The sequence below is a fragment of the Hemitrygon akajei genome, chromosome 3 (assembly GCF_048418815.1).
Source record: "Hemitrygon akajei chromosome 3, sHemAka1.3, whole genome shotgun sequence".
Classification (NCBI taxonomy): Eukaryota; Metazoa; Chordata; class Chondrichthyes; order Myliobatiformes; family Dasyatidae; genus Hemitrygon; species Hemitrygon akajei.
The window spans coordinates 113,295,967-113,301,966 of record NC_133126.1 but is presented as its reverse complement, the minus strand read 5'-3'; the positions used below and the strand labels follow the sequence as shown (position 1 = coordinate 113,301,966).

At 45.2% G+C, this 6,000-nt stretch overlaps 1 protein-coding gene across 4 annotated transcripts in view; it reads right to left on the bottom strand.

Moving 5' to 3' along the window:
- Positions 1-622: 622 nt before the first annotated feature.
- The window catches only part of henmt1 (HEN methyltransferase 1), a 50,082-nt gene continuing 44,704 nt past the window's right edge, over positions 623-6,000 (bottom strand). For all 4 annotated transcript variants that reach the window (XM_073040616.1, XM_073040617.1, XM_073040618.1 and 1 more), the window contains exon 8: positions 623-1,141. The gene's annotated coding sequence lies outside the window, so the exon portion shown is untranslated. The remainder of the gene's footprint in view (positions 1,142-6,000) is intronic.

Genomic DNA, 6,000 nt, shown 5'->3' with positions numbered 1-6,000 from the left:
AGCTTCTAAAGTAGGTTACAAGGTCGGCACAACATTGTGGACTGAAGGGCCTGTAATGCACTGTAGATTTCTAAGTTTCTATTAATATGAGCATTACAAACTGGGTGAAAAATGTCTAACACCAGCCCTGAAGTTCAGCACAAATTCCATGTCATATGATGATATACACTTCAGAAAGGGGAGTCAGTTGTTTGAGAAGCAGGCTCCTCAACCTCAGCCCCATCACCAAACTGGACAGGTCAAGGACTCCCCAGTGTCAGCCCCATCACCAAACTGGACAGGTCAAGGACTCCCCAGTGTCAGCCCCATCACCAAACTGGACAGGTCAAGGACTCCCCAGTGTCAGCCCCATCACCAAACTGGACAGGTCAAGGACTCCCCAGTGTCAGCCCCATCACCAAACTGGACAGGTCAAGGACTTGACTGGTAAAAGATAAGAGTTTGAGTTTCAATGCTGTCAGACAAAATGAGATGTTAAATGAGGAACCCATTCATTCTCAGAGAGAAGTCCGACTCAGATACTACACCTTTTGGAAGTCCTGCTTTATTGATGAAATCTCTAAGAACATTGGCAAGTTCTACATAGTAAAATGTAAGTAAATGAGATTTGTCTGAGCAGGCGAGAAGTCAGAATGGAGACGTGGATGGAAGGTCTGGTTTCTGAGCTGTACGACTCTATAATCCTGTACCCTTGGAACTACAGCTGTCTGAGGAATTGCACATATGATGAGATATTAATGTGAAACTGTGTCAATTCCCAAAGATCCAGGAATGTAGGACCTTCCCACTGAGGTTCAGGCCAATATGTCGCCTCATCCAGCATTGTCAGGAAGATCAGGTTAATGGGGGCCCTGCCATGTGTGCAGATCACCTGTTATTTTCCTAATCTACAGCACTGCTTCACTGATGGTGAAACCCTCCAGTACATCTCAGCAACACAAAAAGCATTAAACAAATATGTCTTCCCTTCTTGTCCAGGGAGTAGGAGAATTAGTCACAGATTTCTGCTGGTGATTGCGATTCCTTTGGAGCATGTGGACTTGATGAGGACGTCGACTGGCTGTCCCAGCTGTGATGACACGATCTGGGAGTAGGAGGCTAGCAGGAATATCACTCAGCTCCGAGGAACAGAGAAGAGAACCTGCCAAAATAAATCTGAGAGGATTAGACTTTGCAAACTCACCAGATCAAAAGTACAGGCAAACATTGTCATGGACATCCAGATATCAGTGGTATGACCATCACCACAGACAGATGCAGTACAACTCTGATCATCCATCCATTCCTGAATTCCCGGTAGTTTGGCAACTAACTCAACAGGTTAGGCTTCATTTCCCTCCATTATTGTGGCCCAGTTCTAAGGCTATTATTGGGTTCACTGGGAAATTTATTATACTACCATTCAATATCTAAAAAAGTGAGTTAAAATTGGTTTTTGAAAAACATCCAATAGTCTGTAAAATCTGCTAGTGCAAATTCCTGCTTGTCCTGGATAATAGGAGTTTTACTGGATGTGAAAGTAGATTCCTGAATGGAGCAGCACACACAAATGCTGGAGGGACTCAACAGGCTAGGCAGCATCGATGGAAAAGAGTAAACTGTTGACGTTTCCGGCTGAGACTCTTCAGCAGGACTGGAGAAAAAAAGCTGAATGGTGGAAAGACAGAGTGTGTTCATTTTTACCTCCTTCACCCTGCTCAAGCAGGAATCTGTTATTGATGTGACGTGAGGGCTTGTGACAAGTTTGGTGGATAACCCATCTTTGTAGACAGGGCGATCTCTGAGCTCATTCAGCAGGAATGTTAAAAACAGTTTTATCTGCAGAGGCCAGGTTCTCTCAGTAAGTGGCTGTGAGAATTTTTGACAGAAAACTACATTTTTTCAGGCCTCAGTCTTTGTTGATTACCCATAGCCATGGCCTATTATCACATTTTGTTATTGTATATGTAGTCTAATCAGGGAGTTATGTGATCTGTTAAAGTGACTTCCTCTTGTCAACAAGTTCAAGTTTAATTATCATTCAGGCATACATGAATAAAGCCAAACAAAATAGTGTTCCTCCAGGGCCGAGGTGCAACACATATTATCAACAGCGTATAGGACATATGGTTATGATTTCAGAAAAACATACAGTCACAACGAAAGAAAAAAATAATATAACCCAAGTTCTTGAATGGCATGACTGTAGTCCTGGTCCAGCTTGTTTTTCTACCGAATGAACACCAGAGGGCAGCATGAACAGGAGGGGTCAGGCCCCAGCTCAGTACACATTCCAATATGGCCTACAGAGGCTTTTCCTCTCCGCCTCTGTGTCTCCTCTGCTGGGCAACTGTAACAGGCGAGTTCATGGCTTGGGCCTAGTCCTTTCCTCAACCAAGCAACACAACTTTCCCGCCGTTGGTCTGACCAATGAACCAGTGAACCGGACTTGTAGTGCACTACATTGCCAACATCCAACAAGGTCTTGAGATCCCGATAAAAATGAGGATACTGACTCCCCATGATAAACTGGAGAGTGAAACCCTGGCACATAGGCTGGGGATTGATTGGGTGCTTCACCTCGAGATTTCCTTTCTTATCCCTCTGCTCCAGGGGCAACAAAATCATTACACATTAACTTTCAGTTTCTCCCAAAACTACCACTATCTAGAGTACTTGTTACAGAAAACTGGTCTTTATTTTGGTTGATAAATATGAGGCCAAACACCTAGCCAGATTAGTCTGTCCAGGAACTAGGAGGAAGCCACTATCCTACTTCTTCAGATAATATGATCTCAACTGATCTAACTGTAATCTAAACAAATTCCCACCTACCCCTGGTAACCTATGCCACCAAGCACACACCATCAGTCTCTCTCGACTCTATTTTGAAAAGATTTCTAACTTTCAAAGAGACAAAAATGTCTCTTCTGTCTCAAATGGAGGAACCTGAGATGTTAAATGGTGACTCCCCAGTTTTAGATTGTCCCACCAGAGAAAATACCTTCTCCACATAGTCACAGAGATACAGAGCACAGCAAAAGGCCCTTCAGCCCAATATTCTCATCAAAGCTAGTCCTATCTGCCACTTTTGGCCCGTATCCCTCTAACACTTTCCTATCCACGTACCTGCAAATTGCTGTTGACATACCTGCTTCAACCATTTCCTGTCAGATCATTCCATATTCTGACCACCCTCTGGGTGAAAAGATTACCCTCAGGTTCTTATTAAAGTTCACCCTGCTCACCTTAAATCCATGCCCTCTAGTTCTTGATTCCCCAACCCTGGCAAATAGATTGTGCACATTTACTCCATCCACGTCCCTCGTGATGTTACATACCTCTGCAAGATCACCCCTCATTCTCCTGTTCTCCACTGTGGAGTCCCAATCTGCTCAACACCTCTTTACAAAAATGGTTAGGCCACGTTTGAAATCTTGTGCAGTTCTGACTGACACACTCTAGGATAATGGTCACCAACCTTTTTAAGCCCAAGATCCCCTACCTTGGCCTTAGTGAAAGGCAAGATCGACTCCAAATCAACTAGTTACACGCATGCGCACCGGGGCAGAAAAGAACTTAAGTAAAACACTTCAACCTGGAAGCAGAAATAATGTATGAACATCAAGGGCCATGACGCTTTTTTTGCACCGCGCACCAGTTTAATATTGACAATATTCTTGCAGACCGGCCGACCCGGGCAGGGGGGTGATGGAGGGGTGTTAAACACGACCGGAATACAGCAATACTCGAAGCAGGTTCCTTATGTCCAGTCTATTCCGCAATTTAGTTTTCATGGCGCTCAGCACTTAACTTCTGTCCCGCTTGCTCACGTTTTTACCGCTGGAAAAAAAACTGAACGGGTTTGTCTTTAGGTGCAGGGTACTTGGACTCAAGGTACCGAAGCAGTTTTGAGTGCTTCATTGCCTCAATAGACAACCTCTCGCCCACCCGCCGCCTTGACCAGGTGTGGCTGTTCCCGTACTGGGGCCGCAGCGGTCGCAGTCCGGAGAGAGCGACCAACCGAGCAAGGAATGCGACAGGGTGCCCGCCCCCCTTGTAGGATCTATCGGCCAACAAAAGCTTGGCTGGAGGGATGACTTTCAGTAGATCGCAGTGAGGTAGCTGCTCCACTACTTACGAAACCCTAAGCCCGAATTAGGTTGTCTGCGAATATTTTAGCACCGGGTTCCCCACGAACATTCAGTGTGCTAAACAGGTTTAGAGGCGGCGCCCATCTGTCTGTGCTCCAAGCCAGTAGCAATGGTTACCGGTGGCCGGTTACCCGGGGCCAACCAGTGATCCCTGACACACTTGGGTAATGACCTCGCGTGTATTCAAGTTCAACAGCGGGCGTGAGAGGGAATGAGGAAAGGTGCAGCTGACTCGTATCGTTTCCTCGCGGTTGGGGACCACTGAAGTACACTGTAGTGCGTGGCAGAGGAGCTACATGCATGCGCACTGGGCAGAAAGAACGGAACTAAAACCCCGCAACCCAGAAACAATCTCTCAACAGTATTTGTGTATTCATTTTTCTTTTTTTTTTCAGGATCTACTGGGAAAGTCTCAAAGATCGACCAGTTGATCGCGATCGATGGGTTGGCGACCACTACTCTAGGAGGAGTGTGGAATTACAGGCCACAGTGTGGACTACCAGAAACCATCAATTTGTGGGACTTGTTGCTCAGGGTCTTGGACTAAAAATATGTTTTCTTACGTGACTGCAGTATGTTTTTTTTTCCCCCTTACTTGTTATTTTGAATGTGCCTGTATGTTTTGCACCTTGGCCCCAAAGGAACGCTGTTTCATTCGGTTGTATCCATGTACGGTTTGAATGACAATTAAACTTGATTCGAGTTCTCTGGAGAGGGTGTAAGGGACAGTCACTAGGATGTGCCTGGGATGGAATGTTTCATTTAAAAGGAGAGACTGGATAGACTGAAAGGTGATCTGATAGGGGTAAATGGCATGCTAAGGGAGACAGATTGGGTAGATATTAAAATCTATTTTCCCTTGATGTGAGTGTCTAAGACGAGAAGGTTGAGGTTTAAAAAGAGGGGTAAGGACATTTATAGGGGATCTTATGAAGAATTTTCTCCTTCAGGGATGGTTGGAATCTGGAACACACTGCCCAAGGGTGAGTTTGAGGTGGAAACTCTCACAACATTTAAGGAGCATCCAGACCAGCACTTGTATTACCCAGGGTATACTACAGACCTAATGGCGTAAGTGGGTCTAGTGTGGATGGGCACAAAGGACGTAGAGGGCCAAAGGCCTGTTTCTGTGCAGTACAACTTGACGACTCTGCCTATGCAATAATCCCAGTTCCATGTCCCTACCCACATATCATTCCCTTTTCATTCAGCTATTTACTGAATGTTTCCATTGTGCTTCCCAACATCATAACATTTTTGGTACAAGGAGTTTCTTCCTCCGCCCTAACCCAGCTTTATCAATGCTACCTGGTTCCATTCTCTACATCAACAGACATGCAGCTGTTTTGAAACATTATTACCAAATCCAATTCCTTTGTTATATGAAACACACAACTCAGTCACAACCTCACCCCCACCAAACCAAGTTCAATCCTGCCCTCCGATGCTGACTGTGCGGAGTTTGCACATTCTCACTGTGGGTTTTGTCCAAGTGCTCTGGTTTCCTCCCACTTCCTAAAGGTCTTTGGATTAATTGGTGGCTCTAAATTACTCCTAGTGCGTGGGGATATGTGGAATCTGTGGAGAGCTGGTGGGAATGTTGTGAACATAAAGTGGGATTAGTGTAACTGGGTGGTCGGTGGTTGGTACGGACTAAATGTGACTCAGTGCTTCATATCAACCAGCCACTGTTGGAATTATGCCTGATCTTTAGGCATCTTGCCAAAATCACTTAGTCCTAAACTTTCTGAAAAAAAAATTTCCTCAGCTACATCAGAGTCAACTTTCAAAGCAGCCTTCCCACTGAGTATCTGTATACTGGTTAGCCATCACTACAGCAATGTAACAGAACCCTCTGCTGCTCAGA